Genomic DNA, 25,111 nt, shown 5'->3' with positions numbered 1-25,111 from the left:
GTGATGAGATATTTTAGGTTTATTAAAATTCTATATTTAAGAAACAATACTATCCAATGAAAAAGATAAAAATAAGCTCCTAAGAAATTCCACAATTAATTCATAATATTAAAACTAAAAACAAATTTTCTGAGGGTACTTGGTTAGTACCGAACTACAGGTTTGTGGGAAACTATATAAAAAGTATATTAAAATTTGAAACTATTGATTTTAACATTGCGTCAAATAAATTTGAGTATGCTAGTATTAAATTTAATATGAACAAAAAGTCAATTTTGTTCATCACTAATTATCATTCACCATCCTTAAATATTAATCATTTTATTGATTAGATGGAGCAATTACTTGGTTTAACTATTACCTGCTATGACCAGATAATATGTGTCGGAGATTTCAATATTGATTTTTTAAGGCAAAATACAGGAAAAATCAAACTCCAACAGTTACTTGGTATTTTTAATTTAAAATATTTGATTGCTGAGTCTACACGGCATAATTTTACCACAAACACTTCAAGTCTTATTGATCCAATAGTAACTAATCCAACCTTCATAATAAAAAAAATCGGGCTCTATAAATATATCAGAAAATATAACTGACCATAATATGGTATTTTCAGTATTAGATTTTCCTATGAATAATAGTAGCATTTAACGAATTCAATATAGAAATTACAAAAATATAGATTTAAATCAGTTACATTGGATGGATTACATGGATGCAAGTCAATTAAATTGCCAGTAATATTTACGCCGTGGCTTACCAATAATATTAAATTGCTCATGAAAGAAAGGGATAAAGCCCACCATAAATATTTAAAACAAAGAGCTGAACACACTTGCAATATTACACACAAATTAGGAATTACACAAAACATGCCATTGCTAGCGAAAAAATTACTTACATTAATTTAATGACTCAAAAACACGACAAAGTATTCTGCAGGGATGCAAATAATTTAAATCTCGGCTGTAACAAGGATTCTGATCTTCCTGATACGTTTTTTGATTCAACGGCTATTAGTAACTATTTTACAAATTTAAGTAATACAGCTAATACAACATCTAATAAGAAAATACAATTTTATAAATCACATAAACATAATAAGATCAAATCTGAATTAAAATTTACTTTAATGGATCAGTCAACTTTACTTAAAATTGTAAAAACCATTCACTCGAATGCAATTGGTGAAGACGCTTTTTCTTTAAAAGATTTACATCTCTGTATGCCTTTTTGTTTAACCTTTAACTACTCGCGCACTTTTTTTTCACGCTTCTACTCGCGCGGTGTACTTTGTACACCATTGCATTTTATGGTCTAAATTTGTTTTTGTTTTATTTTATTTACTCTATGAATTATAAATATAGGTGTAATAGATAATTGCCTAATTTAAGTGCATATTTTTGGCAAAAAATCAATGATTATGAACAGAAATAATATTACACAAAAAGTAAATTCAAAAAATATATTCTAACAACACGAACAGAAAAAGTTATCTATTCACTGCCAGATCCGCCTTTCTTACATTTATGGCATGTAATTACGTTATCACTGTGTTCTTTACATAGAATGATGAAGGAAGATGAAGCATCTTCCTCTGATTTTTCTGGGTGGCTCTTCCTCTGCGTCGTTTACTTGAGCTTTTCTATACCTAGATAGAAAATGTCTGATATCTATAGGTAAAGTAGATATTGCAGCTCTTTCAGACAAATGAGGTCTCATCAATGACAGAGAAAGCGATTTTAGGAAAAGTTCTGTATTTGTGAGGAGAATAAGGATGAGTGGCGTTATATAAAATTTGGCTATTGATTCCTGCTATATTTAGTAACTGAAAGAAAAAAGCCAATGGCCATCTCCTTGTTCTTCTTCCAACAGAAAACGTATTGCCATTTTGTCCACTGTGTCCACACCCCCCTTTGTGATATTATAATCCAATATAATTTCAGGTTTGTTGGTATCTGGGTCAATGGAAGAGTCGTCGTGCATAGTAGAAATCAAAACAACGCATTTATATTTTTTTTGGACACTTGAAACTATGGTTACATCCTTTTGAAATCCGAAAATAGATGACCCAACCAATCTATTTTTATTTGGGCAAAACTCTATTGGTAGCTCCCGTTTATTTTTATTTAGAGTCCCGATAAATGTTGAACTTGAATACCAATTGTCGCAAGTTAAATTCCGGTTACCTACTTCCTTTCTGTTCTTCCAACAATCGGTGAACTCTGGCAGTTGGCGAGTTTAATTGATTGTATTGACAGTCTGGTTGTTTTCCACAGTAGAGCTCTAATTTACTGATATAAAATGTTATAGCATCACAAAGCACAAACACCTTCAACCCATATTTGGCAGGTTTATTAGGTATGTACTGGACAAAGCTGCACCTCCCTCTCAATGCAATCAACATTTCATCTATGGTCATAAATTCACCAAGAGGGTAGTTTTTTCCTGAATTATAAACAAATTTGTCCAAAATAAATCGCATGGGGGTCAGCTTATCGGTTTTTTTTTCTTTCGTTCCTTCTTTCTTTGTCATCAAATCTAATATTTGCAAGCAAAAAAATAAATCTTTGATAATTTATGCAAGCTCGAAATATTTCTTATCCGGTTCCGTCTTTCATCCATAATTCAAAAAAATTGGTGTGATTTTGCTTCTTACGTCCAGATAAAAACAATAACCCGATAAATGCAAGCATTTCCGTTTTTGTAACGTCCTTTGCGTCTTTTTCTCGATTAAAATTTGCCCGAACTTTTAAAATTTCCAAATTAGTATACTGAATGATATGTTCAATCATTTCATCATCAACAATTTTTGAGACAGCACTCATCTCATCAGTTATGTCACGGGCGCATTGCTTTGGCATTGGTAGTATTTTTATTATATTTTTGCTTTTGGGTTTAGTAGATTTACACATAGGGTAACTTTTATACCAAATAGTTGTTTTATCCTTGCCAACATACTGACCTTCTCTATGGGCCACTAACACGGAGAGAGGAGCATCTTCGGAGCCTGAACTTTGATCATCTTCCACTTCATCGTGTTCTTCTTGCTCGCTTATTTCTTGTTCGGAGTTTGAATTATGTTTATTTTCCTCTATATCTTTATTTTCATCAGATATGTCACCTTCCCCGTCAATTTCTTCTTCGGAATCCGTATCACATATAACCTGGGCCACAGCTTCCAATTCATTTTGAGTTAAGCTTTTCGGATTTTTTATCTTTATTTGATGCTTGAAAATAAAAAATATATAAATTAAATATACAAACGTGTATAGGTACCTTTGTGGCACCTACAGAGGTAATCTTGTACTCCCACTTGATATTTACTTTCAAACTACATCCCCATCTTTCAACTTATTTAAATTTTTATTTAATCACACTCAAAACAAATCCATTTCTAATAATATTTACATATGCACACACTTCAAATTAAACGATTTTTTGTTGAAAGACTAAAAAATATATTATTTTAATGTACTTACATAATTACTCGCGTTGGTGTATTCTGTACACCACACCTTCTAATTAGGCGATCACAACCGTATTGGCACTGCCACAGATGTAAATAGCTCCGCACGTGCAGAACTATTTACATCTGTGGAGCGAAGCATAGCTAGCTCGGTGACGCCGAAAAAGTGATCGTATGGAATCGGCAGCGGTTGGGGCCAATTTGGTGTATTTTTTACACCAGTGCGAGCAATTAAAGATTAAAGCCATTACTTCATATTATGAACAGTTGCATTTTCCAAAATTTTTATTCCACAATCTAGAAAAAGGCAATTATAAAACCCTTAGCAAAGCAGTAATCCAAAGAAATTCAAAGACCTCAGGCCTATAAGTATACTGCCGTTAGTATCCAAAATCTTGGAAAAATTTATTCACCAATAAATTTGGGCATATAATAAATCACATTCTTTAATACGTGAATACCAGGCAGGATTTAGAAAGAACATTAGTACTCCTACCAGTTTGATTAATCTTCCTAATGAAATCAGAAAAAATTAAGAAAAAAAAAGAACTAACATATCTTGGGTTGTTAGATTTTAGTAGAGCCTTCGATACTATAAGTCACGAAATGCTATTAGCAGAACTTTATTATTTTGGATTTTCTGGTGATGCAGTAAATTTTTTTAAGTCCTATTTAGCTGGCAGAGCTTGGCAGATGTTGCTGACATGATATCTTGTATAAAACACTCAACATTACAGCAATATGCGGATGATTTCCAAGTATATCTTTCGTTTTCACGCCAATATATTACTATAGCACAATTTCAGTTTAATCAGGACTTAAAAAGTATTGATAACTTTTCACGGGATCACAACTTAAAATTAAATGCTTCCAAATCTTAAACGTGTATTTTGACAGTGGTATTACATTTCAAACTCATATCAAAAATAACCTTAAAATTACATATATACGCCTAAAAAACTATATGGTCTAAAAAACTATTTACCATCTAATAATCTCTCTTTGCTCGATTCCTGTGATGTTTTGTATTCTGATTCCTTGACTGAAACAATGCTTACTCTATACAAAAACTCCAAAACTGCTGTATACGTTTTGCATTCAAAATACCCTTTAGGAATCATATTACTCCCTATTTAAACTACAATTTTATTTTAAATATGAAAAATCGTAGAAAATGCCATATGTACACCCTTGATTATAACATTTTAAAACTGGAGAGCCTCTATATTTAGTAAATAATTTGAAAAATCATCTTTATATGTATAACACTAGATTCATAAATTTATTTAGAGTCCCACAGCATAAAAACACAAATTTTCAAAAATCTTTTATTTTTGTAGCCTCACAACTTTGGAATAAATTGCCTGAGCATGTTAAACAATTTTCAATAGGAGTATTTAAAAAATATCTTTAAAATTATCTCCTTAAAAAACAGCAATGGAATGCTTAATTTACTTTGAAATAATTTGGAATAAATACAATTCAGGTGTTAAAAACCATGAAAATACCTGTATACATTATTTTATTACGCTTTGGTATCCGCTTGCCTACATCTAAAATTTCTTTACAAGTGGCATTTATTACATGCCACGTTTTCCTTTGCACCCCTTGCGCCTCTACCTACCACCCTCTGGTATTTCTTTTACTGCTAAAAAAAAAAGTGCATTTGTATTAAGAAAAGTACTTATATTGCCCAGGTTAATAGTTATTTTTATTCTTTGTTTTTATTTATTCTTCTTTTTAAAAAAAAAGGCTTTGCTATACAGGTTTGCACCTCACCTGTGTAGCAAGGCCTTTGACGGTTTCAAAATCGAGGCATGGTCCTATTTACCACAATATTAAATATTTATTGTAAATTGATAATTATGTTTGAAATTTTATTGATAAATAAATTTATTTTGAATTTAAATTTGTAGTTTATATCCTGAACTTTTTTTCAAGATATATTTTGTTTGCTACTTGCTTGAATGGTCAATAACAAGTCATATGGTTACCGTTGTTATTTTTTATTGCATTGTAATTATTAACTGCTAACTTATTTTGCAACAAACCGACGCAAGAAATTTTTGTTCCGCGATTTGGGAGGTATATCCTGACATTGTAACAATTTCTTATCGCAGTATATATCATTTAATAAGGAAGCGGTATTAAAGATGGTAAGTGGTCAAAACCATACAAGAGAAGTATACCACTGCCCAACAGAGAAAGAATTCAACTTTTCCACTATTTTCTATATTATGGTTTCATTTTGTTAATAGTTTGTGAATCCCCTTTCGCATAATTTGTCCAGCTATACAAAAAAAAACATCATTTTATTCTCATCCTCTCCTAATTTTCCGACTGAGATAAATTTTAAAAATTATATTTAAAACTATTATTCTATTTAATATAGGTACAATGGAAACGTTTGGGTATAATTTTATATTGCAATGCTATTGTTAAAATAATATATTATTTTAAAATTATATTTAGTTTTTATCCCGCTATTTATTTAAGTTCTTCTAATAATTGTTAATAAATACCATGTATTCATATATTTTTTGCTTCTATCTTCTAACAAGTATACTGATTTTTATCAAAAATTCACGAGGACCTAAAACTAAATTAACTAATTTTAAAATGAGTGTCCAAATAAACAAATTTGCTTTATACTTACGTAGTCCTGGTTAAGTTCTTCTACCAGTTTTAATTTTTACGTATATTGATATTAGCCTTTATGACATTTTTGGTATAGGAAAACCGCAACAAATAACTAATGGCAAAATGTTTATTGTAATTAAAAAAATGTTAAACATCCTTTGAAATAACGACTTTGAAAGTGAGATATGTGGATTTCCTTTAAGTTCGATAAAAACATTTTGGTCTGTTCATGTTGTATTAATAATTTGCAGTTCCAATACATGTCTCTTATATATTCTGGTTTTATATTTCAAAATTACCATAAGTAGGTATAATTATTTCACTGTACTTCAACGAACAATTTGTGATTTTAAAAAAAGCTTGTTCAGCTGTGTTTTCAAAATGCATTCAGATGAGTAAAATTTTAATGTTTGACAACTAAATTTTCAAACTTTTTTTTTATTGTGTTTTAATATATTTATCCTCTAGACCATTTTGATGTGTGTATTCATATAAGCAGTAAATTCGTTAAAATAGAGAAGTGCGTGAAGTTTGCAAAATAACACACAATACTAATATTTTATATGTTTACTACTAAGTATCATTCATCAAATCGGTTAATTCTTTAACGATTTCTCCATTCTCATTCATAACGACTTATCAAAGAACAAACACAGAAGCTTATTCATAAAAACAAACGTAGTGTTTTAAATAACTTAAAAAACGGGAGAACAGTTATTTGTACCATTTGCATAGCAGCTACCTGGCAATTTTAAGTCCATTATTTTGACATTATCCCATAGTTTTAGTTAAATTAAGAAACCAGTTACCCGTGCATGTATAATTATTTTGGAATGAAAAAAAAACAATCGCGTTTAGTCATATGAATAACTGTATACATTTCTGCTTTGTTTTATTTATGAGATTATAATTTTGTAGGTAAAAAACTAGTGTAATAATATCGACCATTATATTAGGTATTACGTCGGGTATATTCAAGGGAGTAAAAAATCACCCAAATTTATTAATTTATGCATCTTGCTAAAAACGAATTTAACAGAAAATATTAATGACTTAATTAAATGAGTCTAGAAATCATAAAATAATTTATTTATATGATCCACAGGAGCCGAAGCTGTGAGATTTATTTAATTAATCTTTTCTAATATATACCTAGATACAATTCATCAAAAACTCTTGGGTTGTACATATCTATTAAAACATAATAAAAATTGATGTATGGATAATAATTATTAAAACAAACAAAAAATAAAGAAAAGCAAATCAAGACATTTGCATGTAATAATTGTTGAAAGATTGCCAGGATACATCTTTATTTTCTAGTTGATTAAAAATTATTTGTAAGTAATGTAATTTTGACCAAATACTGCAAGACGGCGTTTTCATACGGTGGCTGCAAGATTCGTTTTCTTTATTGTAGGAACTTTAGTTGTACCCAAGAAACAATTTGCAAATAACCCGGTACTAGTTTATTTTTATTAGTTCATGATCTGAGACAATATGATTATTTATTATCTAGTTTTAATAAAATAATAGGTTCATATTTGCTATAACATGATCTAGTATTGTTCTACTTCTCTGTGGTGTTCAGGTAGCATGGTCAAGAGTTAGCTGTTTTATATATATATATATATATATATATATATATATATATATATATATTTAATAAGTTAAAAAACTTTATAAGATAAAATTTATAAAAAACATTAATTACCTAAAAAGGATCTGCTGCAATAATTTTTACCTTTTGTACATGATAACAACAATTGTTTAAAATTAACGCTTAATAATGTCAATTCTCAATGTCATGTTTAAAAATTTTATAGCTTACAATTTTTAAACATTTATTGCTAATGGAAATACCAATCAAGAATTGGCGGATATGCATTGGGTATACGGAGCAACAAACTGCAATGCACGAGCAGTACCGCGGTTGTATCATGAACGTTATCCCAAACGACAGCATCCTGGATACAAAAAGCTTATTGCGGTTCATCATGGAGCGCCGGCTCCATCATATTGAGCGCCGGTTTGGGCACCGTTGGATTGCCAGAGGTGAAGCAGTTTCTTGGCCTCCTAGGTCACCCGATTTAACGTCGCTCGATTTTTTCTTGTGGGGACATGTAAAGTCATTAGTCTACAAAACTCCAGTAGAATCAGAGCTAGACTTAATTGGATGAATAACAGCAGCTTTGAAATCATTCAAAACGAAGATCAAATTTTTAGTGTAGTCCGCCGAAATCACGTGCGGCGTTTAAATCGGTGTATTGAGGTTGGAGGAAGACATTTTGAACAATTGTTGTGATGGTATCATATACAAAAGGTAAAAATAAATGCATCAGATCCTATTTAAGTAATTAATATTTTTTCTAAATTTAAATGCGTCTTAGGGCCGTAGTGGCGTAGTGACACATTTCCGGACATGGGTTCCTATACTCAAATGGATTCTACTGTTGCACTGAACAACCCCTAGAAGTTTGATCCCATAGTTCTGAAACAGCCTGTATACATATAGCTCTTATATAACTACCCGGTATATCTCCCGCTCGTATATATAAATAAGTAAGAGATATACCGGGTGATACAGGAAAAAGGGAACACTTAATAACTATTTTACTCTTCAGGATAAACAAATTTGGTATATTGATGGAATTGTTATAAAAGCAACTTTTGACATCATTCAGTTATCTTTGGTCACTTCCTATTTAACCGGAAATGACGCTATCTTTCTTATTTTAAATAAGACAGTTGGTATATTATTACGTATTTCGATAGAAAATAATATTATGAGAACAATGATGTTGCATTTGCTACTTTTTGTTTTATACTTATAGAAAAAATCGATTTCTACAATTTTAAAATAAGGTGCTTTGAATGCGTTGAAAGTTTTAATTTTTAATAAAAAAAAGTCACATAAATAAAACTTTATTCAAAATAGTTTTTACATATACATAAATAATGAAATAATGTTTAGGAGGGTTTGACCTAAGTTAAAAACTTGTGTGCTTACCTGTCCTCCAATAGAAATTTTTCAGCTTGCATATTTTTGATTTTAAGCTAATTTACTATTAACATAACCTTAAAATAACCATATCTTATTAGTATTATGATATTTATAAGTTATGACGCAGGTGAGGAGATGATGGCGGCTAAAAGACAGAGGCGGTGAGACCGCGAGAAGCGTTGAATAATTACGAGAAACAAAACAATAATTGAATTAACACAAAAATCTAAGGGATTTTATTTCTTAAAATTTTAGTTTAACAAGTCTCTAAAGTACTCAGGGTTTTCTAACAGAAAATCTTTTGTAATATTTTTGAATTTTCTTCTTTCATGCAGACTGTTCTTAATTAAAGCAGGAAGTCTATTAAAAAGCACAGGTTCATAATATGTTACAAATCTCTGACATAAGGCAATTTTCATAAAACGAATAGGGAGAATTTTTTGTAATTTTGCTCTTAATATATAGGTAGCCCCTGTAGGATTACTTATTTTTATAATATAGTTCAAAGCATTGTGTATATATAAATTTTAAATATTTAAAATCTGATAGGTATAATATAATTCGTCAGATGGATATGCCTAAAATTTTTCCTTTGAAGTATTTTTAATACGATATTTTGACATACAGAAAATTTTTTAATACTGTTGCTATAGGCACCTCCCCATACAACTATACAATATCTTAGTATGGACTTGACAAGCTTATAAGAAATAATTCAAGTTTTTTTTATTAAGGTATATTATATGCTCGTATATGTATCTATATACCACCAAGATATTTGATTTTAGTTACTTTATTAATATTATTAATATTTTTATTGCAAAGACAAGTTTGATTACGTTTACATATATTTTTATAAATTAATATTTCTTTTTTATTATTGATCATACGAATCAGGCGAGTAAGTCATAAAAAAGGTTCTTGTCATACTTAAGCAAAGTAAGTGTTGATTTAACCATGTACGTATCTGTTCAAGACCCACTTCGCCCATATCATATACGCCTCTTCAACTTTTAGCTGGAAAAATTAAGACTGTGTCATCTGCATGTGACACAATATAACGGTTCTTAGTTAATTTAAAGAGTATGGGTCCCAAGACAGCCCCCTGAGGACTCCAGTGTTTATCACGCCTGCATTACTTAGTTTATTTTTTATTTTAACATATTGCTTTCTTTCTGTCATGTAGTCCTTTAGTAAGTTTAGGTGACCATTTCGAAAATCCATTTCCTCTAACCAATCAAACAAAAGAGCATGTAATATGATGTTAAAAGCTTTTGACAGATGCATAAAAACAGCTAAGCTTTTAAATTTTCTTTGAAAATTTTTATAGATTCTATTTAGAAATTCAAAAACTGCATCCTCTGTGCTTTTCCCGTCCCTAAAGCCAAACTGTTTGGAATAAAGTACGTTATTTTGTCTCAAAAAATTACGATTCTTTGTTTTAAACATTTTTCGAAGATTTTCGCAAAATTGTTATTAACTGATATGGGCCTATAATTGTTAATGCATTTTTTATGTGTGTAACCACTGTCACTTTAAAATCTGAAGGAATTTTAAATGTTGAAAATGATAGATTTACTAAATAAAGTAAGGGCGTAAGAATATTATGATGTATATTTTTCATTAGAGAAGAGGTAGTTTGATCTATACCAGGTGCTGAATAATTTTTTATTGAGCTAATGTGTTTTATAATTTCGTGATTATTGATAGGAATCAAAAAGAAAGTATCTCTCAATGCAGATGTAGCTAGCGGTATATTGGATTTCGGAATTTGACTCTACAAATCTTTCCCTGCCTCTATAAAAAAGTCATTAAATTTATTACTAACCGAGTGTTCATCTATTATTAATATATTATTTGATATGTGATATGTATTTGAGGATTTTATTATTATAGAATTCTATATTTTTTTATAATCATTTTTTGAATTTATAACTGGTTCTTTATAATAATTGTTTTTAGCTACTTTTATCAGTTTAGTAACAGCATTTCTATACCGTTTATATTAGATATTATAAATAAACGCATTTAATTAATACAAGGCTTTGAATAGGAGGCTGGAATTTGATGCGTTCTTCAATAATTTTTTAGTTGACATAATAGATGACATCTTGTAATGTGAAATGTTAGTGTTTACTTATATTTGAAATATTTACTGACTGTATTTCTGAAAAACTGTATTTTAAAACTGGTTGTTTATAATAAGATGCTTTTTAAAAAAATTATGTTAATGCCAAAAGTACTGGTTTGGAAATTTTAAATAGGCGGGTAAAAAATTCAAGTAATATAGCACAATGAATATAATATTTCCATCATCATTTAATTAAAAACTAAAAGTTCTAACGCCTCCATGGCACCCTATTTCAAAATTTAAAAAATCGTTTTTTTTTTTCTAAAAAAAAGTAGCAAACGCGGTATCACAATTTTCACAATATTATTTTTTATTACAATACGTAATAATATACGACTTATACCATTTAAAATAAAATAGTTAGTGTCGCTTTCGGATTTAACAAAAATAACAGAATATGCCAAAAGATTCCATCGATATACCAAATTTCGTTTCTTTATCTTAAAAAGTATAAAATTTGTTATGTGTTCCTTTTTTCCTGTGTCACCTTGTATATATATTTATATTAATAAACTAGGTAGGAAAATAGCAATAAGTTCAAATCCTGTTGTTAGACACAGATTATTCTCACTTTCCATTATATTGTTTAATTTAGTAAGAAATATTTTAACTGGAAATTTGTTACCATTTTAATTTACAGTGCCAAAGGCCTCTAATATAAAAACTACACCATAATAACGTAGAAAAAAGACTACCTATGAACAAAAACTAATTAATAAACGAGCATTTTATTGCAGCGAGCAATTTATTCTTGAAGTGTCAACAATAAAAGAAAAATGTCTAACTTAATTATAATAATAGGAATGGTATTATTTAAAACCGGATGCGTAAGCTAATTTACGTATTATGGCATAAATTTATAGTGCAAACGAATGCCCTAATGAGTTTATACGCAACGGCGTGTAAGTCAAGTTTTTACATTCAATCGTTATTAGAATTAAAGTTTTTTGCTCCCGATGTGAACATAGAGAAGGGCAAAACTATTTTCAGAAAAAAACATAGAAAATAGGAATGTCCCGGTCTCGAATTTCCTTAGAAAAATAAGAAGAACGTGCGTTTAATTTCCCTGAGCCCGGAGAATAACAAAGGGGTCCCTTCAAAGGACCACAATGCGATTTTAGGCAATCACACGGTCTACTGGGTCTCAGCTTGCTCCGTTCAACTCGACTATTTGATAGTAAAATTCCTGCAAATGACGTTTCATCTCCGACAGGAATACGAAATCGCTTTCTCGATTTGTGTTGTCCCTTTTTGGAGAGTTTTTTTTGGTTCTTTTTTTATTGGTGCACTTCTTTATGTCAATAATTTCATTGTTATTTATTTATAATTCAAATGTTAAGTCTTTTTTAAAGATGTGTTTTTGTCGCCTCATTCTCACATTATTTATATTTTGGTTTAACCATTTATCACATTTAGATCATAACAAGCTATATTAAGTTACATCGACATTTTCTGCAACAGTAATTCAGTTTTTATCATCAGTAAATCCAAATGTTCCATCAAAATCTACACCGTCCAATCTCGTACTCATTACGAGATAATAGTCAGTACCTTATAATATATTTACTAAAATTATTTAATATAAACCAGTATATTTTTCATAATAGCTGAATACATAATATTTTTTAGTAGTAAATTATTTAACTATTTTAAGCAAATAAGTACCGTCCACCTGCTAAAATATCAACTCCACCAATTAGAAACTTTAAATCACCATATTCTACGATAAAGACATAATTGATAAGCATATCTTGAAGCATAGACTGGTAAAGTATTTATCAATATGTGGTATGATGGCATGCTCTAAAAACTTGATTATGATAATCGATTTATTGATCTTTTATCTTGGACCTGAAATTGGTCACCAAGAGTATAGAAAGAATAAGACTTACCTTAGGATAAAAGAGGTACTAAAACATAGGGAAAAATCATGAACAACTTTCACTTCGACTATTAGTACGACTTGCGACTTGACGCGACTGTGTTTGCAACTCTTGGACCTGTAATTGGTCAACACTAGTAAAGAGCGTGTCTATTTAGTACTTCCTTCTTCTGTAATGGCTATATTTTTGAAGCAAAAGAATTAAATTTCTTTTAGTGTACGAGGAATGAAAAAAGCTACATTTTAGGAAAAAATTTACTATTTGTAAGGAAAAACTTAAGAACTGTATTATAAAAATAGTGGACACTTTGAAAATTTGTAAAGTTTGTTATTTGATAAAGTAGTTATACTTCTTTGGTAACAAAGTAAACAAACGAAAAGTCTTATTTCAATAGTAACTCGAAGAGTAAAAAAGATAAGCGACTGCGGTGTTCAGGTTTTTATCTAATAAATTGAATCTATTTCTCTGGTTTCGCATACTATTAGATACAGTACTTAAGAGTACGCACATTTCACTTTTAAAAAGGCCCAAATTAAGCAAAATCGGATAAGCCATTTAAGGGTTATGATAATTAAGTAAAATGATAGCAAATATTTCCAAGTTTCTAATTAATAAAAAAAGGTATTCTGAGCTAACATTTTTCGGAGAAAATTATAATTGAATTATTAACCTTTTAATTATGCCCCTTAGTGGCCAAATTTCTAAGTTCAAATTATTTCTGGGATTTTCTCTTAATCACTTGTCAAAAATAATGTCAGATTGATAGGTCCCAAGATATAGCTGCAATATATACAGGGTGTCCGAAAAAAGGAGGCCAATCCGCCGGCGACATATAGGGTGGACCAAAATAATGCGACTTTTGTTATGCCATTTTTTAATTGGGCGCTCGGTATTCAATATACAGGGCGTCAAAATGAGAAATATAAAATCGTTTTTTTAAAGTAAGTCGAGTGTTTCATAAGATATTAAATTAAAATTTGGTGTGAGGGGTTTTTTTGGCACGATAAATTGAAATCCGTTCACGGATTCGCTATACCTTGCAGAGGCCGCCACCTGCGGTATATTCCACGTGTTAAAAATACCAAAACTTTTTTGTATCCCTGTATAATAAAGTTCTAGTTAAAATTCTAATTATCCAATCATTTCTTGTAAAAAGAGTATTCTTAGTAAATGTTGGCCTGAGAAGCCGTTTATTAGATATCTTAATTTCAAAATCAAGATACTTCTTTCTAAACAAATTAACTGACCTCGGGCACCAGTAACTTTTTACTTACTGTCAAAGTGACAAATTTAAACGCTTCTGACTCTCTTAACAAGCTTCTCAATTACTCCTAAAATAAATCTACATTTTTTAATTACATATTTGTATTTGGTGTGTTTTCTTACAACTTATAAAACCATAATGGCTCATAAACCAATTTCCGAAATAGCGGATATGATTTTGATGTTTGGTAAGTTTCAATTCTTAACTAGGAAAATGTGACTCCAATGCTAGTTTAACCGCTAGACGCTCAGACATTCCCAAACCGATTTCATCCTAAAAGAAAATATTTTTTTAAATTTGATTAACCGCCTAAGGGAGGCGGAAAGATTTAACGAAAGATGGAAGGGTAATTGCGGCCGACCTCATGCAGTTCAACCCGGGCAAGAGGAAGAAATTTTAAAAAATTGTCGAAGAATCACCAAATATTAGTACTAGGGTTTTAGCGAAACGGGTGAGAAATAGTGGGAAAACCGAGACAAATAATATTTGACGTATTCAACAACTTTACCCATTTCATCTTCAAAAAGTACAGGGTTTTTTACCCGGCGATCCCGAGGCAAGACTTGCTTTTTGTAGATGGTTATATGAAATGAATAATAGAAATGTAGATTTTATAAGGGCGATTCTGTTTACTGACGAAGCTACGTTCACGAGAAACGACATGACAAATATCCATAACGCACACATATGGGCCGAAGAGAATCCTTGGGCCATAGTTGAGACACATCATCAAGTAAATTTTAAAGTCAATGTGTGGGCAGGTGTCGTGGATAACTTTCTTCTAGGATCTGTCATCTTACCAGGTAATTGGACTGGTGATTCATTTCTGTTGTTTCTGCAAGAAATACTGCCCGATTTGCTTGATAAGTTGACTCTTAATGTCAGATAAAATCTTTGGTTTCAACTCGACGGTACTCCAGCTCATTTTGCTATAAATGTTGGGAACTATTTATATCAAGTATTTCCTAATCGCTGGATTGGTCGGGGTCGAGATGCTCCTGTTCCGTGGCCACCCCGTTCGCCCGACCTTACACCTTTGGATTTTTCAGTCTAGGGATGTATGAAAGACTTTGTGTATATGGTTCTGATTTTAAACGGGGATCATTTACGGAAAACAATTATTGCAGCTGGAGAGCATTTCAGGTTAAAACCAAATATTTTTCAAAGCCTTAGACTTTCTTTAAGAGAGCTCGTATTTGTATACAAATAAATGGAGGTCACGTAGAACAAATAATTTAGAGTCATTATTCTATGATTTTTATTATAATAAATAATTTAGCATTAATTTAGAAAAAATTATTTACGTTTATTTTGTTAACTTGTTAAAATGTTTCTAGATTTTAAAATTAAGATATCTAATAAACGGATTCTGAGGCCGACATTTACTAAGAAAACTTTTTTTACAATAAAATATTGAGTAATTAGAATTTTTCACTAAAACTTTATTATACAGGGGTACAAAAAAGTTTTGATATTTTTAACACATGCAATATAACATAGGTGGCGCTCTGCAAGGTATAGTGAATCCGTGAACGGATTTCAATTTGTCGTTTCAAAAAACTCCCTCACACAAAATTTTAATTTAATATCTTATGAAACACTCGACTTACTTTAAAAAAACGATTTTATATTTCTCATTTTGACGTCCTGTATATTAAATACTGAGCGCTTAATTAAAAAATGGCATAACGAAAGTCGCATTATTTTGGTCCACCCTATACGTGGCCGGCGGATTGGCCTCCTTTTTCCGGACACCCTGTCCGGTGTAATAGAGTGTTTACCCTGCATATCATGCTCAATGATAGATATTATTTTTCTTAAATAGAATGATGAGGGATAGTTCGAGAAAATCGATAGAATAACTCGAAATATGAAGACACGAGTAATAACTGATGCTAAACTCCTAAACATTAGTGCTTTGATAGTTAAATTTTGATTAAAGATTTATATATAAAATATTTTAGATAATAAATCATGATGATCCTAAAGATTCACTTTTTTGGCTTTCTCCTAGTTAACCACAATTTTAGATAACAAAAAGTGATTCCTTAAGAGTCCGATCGTGTTGGATGACTCTTCTAGAAATCGTTTTAGAAAAGATAAACTATAATTTGAATGATTGGTAGTAACAGTCTTAATTATCGACTTTTAACAAAGATTTCAGATAGCAGTATATGAAATTTATGTGGAATATGGTAAGCTTCGCAATGTTAAACATGCTAACTGGCATTAAGGTGACAGTTACTTCATGTCTGGTTTTTCTTACCTGGCTTAAATTGCAGATGAGTGGAGTTGATAAAGGTATGCAACTAAGCTGATGTTTCAGATAGCTCGTCGTCTAAATGATCTTCATCTCCTGATAGATCACACATCTAACTAATAATAATAATAATAATAATATTTTTTTTATTTTAACCTCAGCGAAGAATAGCATAGCTGTTTGCTTAATCGAACGTACAGTATTATTATTTATTAGTAATTTTGTTCCTAGATAGCATACAAATAAAGCAAAAGATATAAATACAAATTAATAGCTAATAAAGACTGGCAATAATTACTTATTTATTAAAAAAAAGGAAACTAACTAATTTAGTAGTAACTACGGAAAAATTAACAAAAATAATAACAAAGTGCCCAGAGAAAAACATTTAGACGACAAAAAATATATTTATAATATAGTACGAAGCTATATGTTCAACTGGTTGCTAAAAATCATTTGGTTCAGCGTGTATTTAAAGGACGAAAATTTAGAAGTGAAAAAATTTACATATTTAAAGTATTAAATAGACTAGCTCCAACGTAAGAGAATGACCGTTTGAAAACGGCAATGTGATAACGTGGTATATTCATTAGGTTCTTCATTCATTGTTTCGAGTATTGAGACTGTGCGTTGCAGATCTAAAATTAAGCTTTTTGCGAGAGTACACCGGACGGCCTGTTTCTAAAAAGTTATGTAAGAAGCAAACTACGTGCACCCTTAGTCGGTCCTCCACATTTAACCAATTGAGATTATTAAAAAAGGCGAAACGTTCTCTTATTTAAGATTAAAAATTAGACGGATACATAAGTTTTGAATTCTTTCCAAGTGATTCTGTGACTGCAAATCAAGGCATAGTTTATAAACTATATTTGCATGGATTATGAACTCACAAAGTCGTTTATTTAAGATTTCATTTAAATTATATTTATTTTTAAATAATTGCCTTAATGAAATCATGGACTTTTGAACAATTTTCTCTACATGTTTTCTAAATCTAAGATTAGTTTCCAACAACATACCCAAATTTTTCTACTTGTTTACTATTAGATTATAATAACATCATTATCATGAGATGTTATCATCAGCTATTTTGAGTCCAAAATTGTGTTCAGTCTATGGACTATTTGGACCAAAAAACATAACTGCCGACTTAGCTAGATTTATTAGACTTTAGACCTTTCTTGATGTATCTTGATATTCCTTTAGAGAGCGGCAGGAAATTTGAAGTTCTTATCCTCATTTTGTACTGTTGTGTTTGTCTCGATATATAATAATCTTTAAAGAAATTTACTATCGAGTTTAAAAATCTATAGTATAAAAGTTTTTTACTTAGCAGCTGGTTAAATTATATATCTATATCCATGTATTGTCTGAGGTCCATACGTAAAAGTTTTCTCTATAAATGTTCATTATAAATTGTACAAGTATTTATTTCTGATCGTTGTAATATATGTTTTTTCCCATTTGTATTATATACATGTCTATCATTGGTTGTACTACAATTATGAAAATCCATTTTATTTACTTTTATTTCAATTATAATTAAATTGTAATGTAGCTAAAATTGTACAAACACCTTTTTTTTGTTGCCTAACTGATTATTGTATTTTAGGGTCCTGAAGATGCAAATATATTTCACGAAACGTCGACAAGTTTAAATAGGATTTAAACTTTTATTTTATTAATCTCTTAACCCAACAACGTTACAAACCATATAATCTTATTTAGATCCCTAATTAAAAGAAAAACTTAATATTAATTTTACAAATCAGAGACAAAATCAAGCTAAATTTGATGACTTTTACAATATTTTACATAGCCTATACAGGGTACCCCGAAAGTAATGAGACATAGAAAAACAGTAGATTCCTTACGTCAAAATAATGTGATTGAGGCCAACTTGCCTTATCCTTACATTAATACTAACTGAAATAAAGAGTGTCAAAGTATTATTTAATTTATCGTTTTTTTCTCATAGGTCCCAAACCAAATGACAGACTGATATGAAATTTAGAAGATACGAGTCTTTTAAAAAAAAAAAAATCGTATAGAGTTTTTGTAATTTTTATTTATTTTTTTTTATATTTTATTTATAAAAAAATATACCAAAAACAATAATAAGCAAAGAAACATACAAATTACGCTATTATAACAACTGTTCAAAATGCCCTCCATTAACTTCAATGCATTTTGAAACACGTTTAACAAACGACTACCGTATTTTAAAAAGAAGATCCTCCTTATTTTTTTACATATTTATAGAGTTTACAATTTTTACATTTAGTTTATTAAGATAAAGCTCAATAAGCAAAAGTAAAGGTGCTCTACGGCCAATCCAACGTTCGGAATATTGTTCGGCAATGTAATTTCAAAAAAATGCACTGGCGTATATCTTACGTAAAAGATATGTTCTGCCTAATATTTAATAGTATTTCTTCTAAAAGACCTCCAAGTTCCGTTTAAATTAGGTGGTAGTTCATGGGGAGCATGAACATGGGGTTATTGGATAAGGTTCATGGAGTTGTTGGAAAGCATATTATATGGTTTACAATAATACCACACCAAATGTTAACTTTAAATTCGTGCTGGAAATGATGACTGACAACTGAATGGTGGTTTTCAGTATCCCACATATGAGCATTTCTAAAGTTAAATACGCCGCGTTTAGTAAATATAGCTAAGTCTGTGAATAACACTTTGCTAATAAGAATTGGATCTGCGTTTTGCATATTTTTAAACTGACAACAAAACTGCATTCTGGCTGGCAAATCTGGTGGGATCAAAAACTGAACTGGTGTAAAGTGGTATAGTTACAGGCCTTCTTTCTGAAGTACTTTTACATGATTTGCTTACACCCGTAGCTGCCGCTATTCGCCTAGTACTTAACCTGGAATTTTCTGCTACGCGGACTAAAATTTCTTCTTTCTGTCCTTGGGAAATATTTTTCAAAACAGGCATTTTTGGCCAAAATGATTCACTTTCTCCTAGTCGGGTATTAATTCTTTGGAATAATTTATGGTTTGGTTGTTGCCTATCTGGAAATATTTCCTAATACATGCGCCTGGCATGCCGTTCATAAAAATGTACTTGCGCATAAACACAAAGCATAATTCGCATCTCCAAATTGTTTAACAAATTATACCTAGGCATTACTTAAAATAATTAAACTTTTTTACTCGTTTGAAAAAATGTTCATTCAAAAAGTTTGACATAAATAATACAAACACTTCACACTTCACAAAACACGTCTCCAACGCCAACTGCCAAAGATGCGATTGAAAAATAGTGATTATGTCGAAAATGGTTGCTCCTAGCGACTTTAATAAGGTATAAATTTTTTATGAAAAATTAAAAAAATAATTTATTTTGGTACGTGTTAAATCAACATACGGGGCTGAAAAAAAGTTAGGGGTTCTAAAAAAGTAAAAACTAACACAACGAGCGCTCTCCACGGAAAACACGAAAACTGTATACGAAATTTTCTTTTTAAAAGACTCGTATGTTTTTAATTTATAATCAATATGTCAATTGTTTCAGAACCTATGAAAAAAAGAATATATCAAATAATACTTTGACACTCTGTATTTCAGTAACTATTAAAGTTAGGATAAGGCAAGTTGAACTCAATCACATTATTTTGACTTAAGGAAACTACCGTTGTTCTATGTCTCATTACTTTCGGGACACCCTGTATATTAGGCTAGTTGTGTTTAGAAATACAACTTACTTATATCATGATACTTACCTTTAGGTCAATTGATTGAATGATTAGTAGTAACAGTTTAAACGTCAAGATCGTTGCAAAATTTTTAACAAAAACTTCACATAGCAAAATTGATGAGGATAATAAACTCGTCATAAGTCAGAACTATTTTGACGTCTTAAGAATCAGGTCGTGATGATTCTGTTTAATTCATTTCCTAAATGAACTATAGATATCAGTAAATAAGTATCGTAACAATAGTATTAGTGTCCATATCTAAACATAGAAATATGATAAATTGGGCAAAAGATACAGTTGCTATCTGAATATTTTAAAACTACCAAAGAGAGATTCTGTAAGGACTAAATAAAACAATATTGTAAAATAATACCAGAATACAGTAAAGTATAAGGATACAATATGATATCAAGAACTTTTCAACATATCCTGGTATAACTGAACACTATACCCGTCAATGAACCAATAATTCCCCATTTTTATCGATCTCAATTTCATAACAATCCAATTATAGATTTCCTTTGTGGCGTACGGCGGTTTTGCAAGCAATACATTGTTATCTCTCCTCCCCGCGCCTCACTCCTCCTCCTCCTGCTACTCCGCCACCACCTCGTCCTCCTCCTCATCCTCCTTCTTTAGTTTCGCGCTTCTTTGCACCCGACCAGCCACAGTCGCGCAGCATAAAAATTAAGAAGCGAAACTCGCATCATTTCTCTAAAGACCAATCTTTCGGACGGCACGATTTAATAACTTTAGCGTCGATCCATTGGCGTAGATTAAAACTCCTTAATGAAAAATGGACGCCGCTTACATTTCTAATGGACTCCGGTTTATTGTCTTTTATATTGCCAATAATATTCTTGGGCTTTATTGCCGGGGATTTTAACTATAAAGCGCATCTGATTTGATTCTGCATTTTACTGCTCAGACGGTGCCATTGGTGACTTCCAATAACACTTTTCAGTTTGGAGACGTTAAAATTTTTATCGAATTTTATATTGCTTTTAATAATTATGGAGAATTTAGTTGTTCATGTATGATCTCATAACTGTATTCATTTTTCAATGCTAAGAAGTCTAGAAGAAACTCCTTTCCATAAGTATTATTGCATCAGTTGTTAAATCAAATTGATTTATTGGTAGGTGATATAATTATTAACATATTGCATAATGAGGCTAATATTATGCAGGAGTATTTAAATATTATAGCTAGTCATGGTCTTTTCCTTTTGATTAATATTCCTATACTAGTTGCGCGGGATACAGCCATCGCAATTGACCATATATTTATTAAAGGCATAAATAATCATTTCTATATATTTTATCCCTTTTTGCTAAAAACAAAAATTTCTGACCATTACACCACGTTTTTTTACCTAGTATTACACACAAACACCAGTCAAGTAAAGCAAAACAAATGGTTTTAACACTTGACATTTCAACTTGCTGGCAAATATGCAGAATGAAGGGTGGCAAGATATATATCAAGATCAAAATGTAGAGAGTATCTCTAAAAAATTTGTCAAAACGAAACTAAAAGTCTATGTAAGTTCAAATACACAGGTGAAAAATATAGCAATAAATAAAACTAAAAAAAGGAAAAAATGGTGGAATAAGACAAAAAATTTTGTTTTTAATTAAATTTCCGAATCAAAAAATGAAAATAAAATGAAATGAAAGTAAAAGCAAATCCGCAATAGTATCAAGAATCATAACCGAAGATGGCATATACACAAGTGATATAGATATAGGAAATACGTTTAGCGCTTTTTTACAACGAGGCACTAATATGCTAAAAAAATTAATATAAATAACAAGTTAAATTTTTCCATTTAAAATAAAATTGTCAACTCAAAGTCAGTTAAAGAAAAAAAAATTAAAGAAATAATAATTGGATTAAAAAACAATGCAAGCCCTGGTCACGACAAAATTAAAACTAGAGTACTTATATTCTATAATTAGTTTGTCATACCTCCTCATACATATCTTTTAAATAAAATGTATAATTGGTAAATTTTCTGAAATCTTTAAAAAAGCGATCGTTCTACTTATATACAAACATAAAATGTGAACAAACGTCTCAAACTATCGCCCTATCTCTCTGGTCAGTAATATTGCAAAAGTTGCTAAAAAAGCTATAAAGTTAAGGCTAACAGATCATTTTGAAAAACGTAAAATTCTTTCCGAAATGCAAATGCGGCGTTTCGACAGTGGATGCCATGCACACTTTGATAGATTTTATTTAATCAGCATTAAATAGTAATCGGAAGCCTCTATGTCAAAACTAAGCGTTTGGATTTAATTTTGGATTTAACAGAGGCTTGTGTTACGTTTCCATACGACAAGCTACTGGAAAGGTTGAAAGGGTATGGTCTTAGGGAATTAATAATTGATTACCTTGCTGATAGTCGATAAAGCGTAATGATTAACAATAATCCTAACCAAGAAAAACCGTTACAGATAGGTATTCCCCAACATACAATACTAGATCCCTTATTGTTTAAGGCTTATACAAATGATATTCTAAATCCTAATAACTCTAAAGGTACGTTTTCGGTAGGACTGCTGGCCGTCGCGTCTGGCAGTCGCGGCTGGCAGTTATTCACCCATTTAATGAAAACCAATGCAAGAGTTTTTAGTTAAACGACTCGGCCGTTGCAGATATTCGGCAGTAAACTGCCGCATCTTGACTGCTTTGACACCAGTCTAGACGCGTCCGCCAAGGATTACCTCTTGTTTTTTGTAATTTGATTTTTAATAAAGAATAAATAATAATTGGTTGGTGCTTTTAATAAAAAAGAGTAAAAATTATCCAATGAAGAAGACAAAATGTTGATTGAAGAGGTTAGTAAATATCCACAACTATATGACCATGGAACTAAGGATTTTAGGAATATAGATATTCGAGAAAATATTTGGAAGAACATTAGTGATGCTATAAGAAAAGATCGTAAGTACACATAAATAATAATATAATAACTGCTTATTTATATGCTGCATAGTCTTGAACTTAAACACTAAAACACTTAAAATAAATAGGCTTGTTTAATAATTTATTATTCTTTGACAAAAATAAAATTGCACTGTTTATAATTAACTAACAAAAAATAAATAAATTCAAGTTAACTGTTTACCTACTTGTTCTCCTGTAACTACTGTGCTCCTTGCTCTATAAAATAATGTTTGAACTGGTCTCTAACATCAAAACCTTCCACATTCGCATAACCACCAAATCCTGTTAAATTATGAAGGTTTTTAGGTAAAATTTCTATTGGATCATATTCATAATAGGGATGTCTATTATTTTTTAGATAAGCATCTCGTAATAAATTATGCAAAGCACAAGTTGCCATTACTAGTTTATCACAAGTTTCTGCCTTGACGGCTATAGACGTATAAAATACTCTAAAAACTTGACACATTAACCCAAAAGCATTTTCAGTTACTCGTCGAGTTCTACATAGCCTATAATTAAAAACTGTTTTATTATGGTCAGACCTTGCAGAATGTTTACTAAATGGTTTCAGCAAATGCTTATGTAGGCGAAACGCTTCATCTCCTATAACTACATAGGGCAACACTTTGTTAGTTCCTAGAAGTCCTTTATCAGCAGGAAATAATCGACCAGAATATACAAGATTTCCCATTTCAGATTTTGTAAAAATACTGCTTCTTTCTCATAGGATCCAATATCAACAAAGGCGTCCAGTGTCAGCAAGGCGTATGGCTAAAAAAGCGGCTAAACGGTAACAGGTAGAAGAAAAAGTTCAGAAAAAAAGTTGATTGATAAAAATTTGCAAACTTAAAATACTTTTAGATATACAGTAGATACTTTAGATATAATGTATTTTTAGTTTTGTCAACTTTACTTTAGCTTGTATCGCATAGGCGTTATTTTAGCTGTTGCTGACATACATACCCTGTATATACATATATTATAAATCATGTAACAATATTGTGTCTAGTAAAATTGATGCATTCTTTGTATTGAAGGTGAATTATGCAAAAGTCGTTGGAAGAATATAAGAGAAAATTATTTGAAGCACAAGCGGAAAATGCCTACTGGCAGCTTTACTCTTACTAAGCAACCAAAATGGCATTTATATAAATATTTAGGATTTTTGAATACCGTAGCCTACGAGAGACCGTAAGTGATAAAATATAAAGATATTTTTAGTCCTAACTTAAGTTATTTACAGTTCTATTACTAACACTGAAAACGATGCATACACAAGTGACCAAAGAAAGTGAAGATTATTCTCATGATAATCAGTTTCTTCTTGAGGCAAATTCGCCCATGACGTTGTCAGATTCATCTTGTTTATCAGAATCAGAGCCTGCCGTTAAAAAATATCGGAAGGAAACTTCAGATTCTGGAAGATCTCGAGAAGCAACTCCAAGTAGTAGCAGGTCAGGGATTTCGAAAAAACAAAAGAGTCAAGTGTTGGACAATATGGATAAGAGGTCTTAGCAACGACTGGAGCTTTTGGAAAAGATTGTCAAGGACACCGAAAAAGAGGAAGACAAAGTTGACGTATTTATGCGTAGCATTGCAATGACTGAAAAAAAATGCCTGAACATAAAATTGCCAAAGCTAAAATGAGTATTAATGCCAAACGATAACTACAATACCTCTGATTCTAACATGTACAATTTAACTAATTTGTAATATAACTTTTATTAAAATTCGCACTTACCTTAGTGTTACTGCCCACTTTTGATGGCGATATCATAGTT

This window comes from Anthonomus grandis, chromosome 7, assembly GCF_022605725.1.
Source record: "Anthonomus grandis grandis chromosome 7, icAntGran1.3, whole genome shotgun sequence".
Taxonomy (NCBI): Eukaryota; Metazoa; Arthropoda; class Insecta; order Coleoptera; family Curculionidae; genus Anthonomus; species Anthonomus grandis.
Note: the sequence above shows the minus strand (reverse complement) of the source record.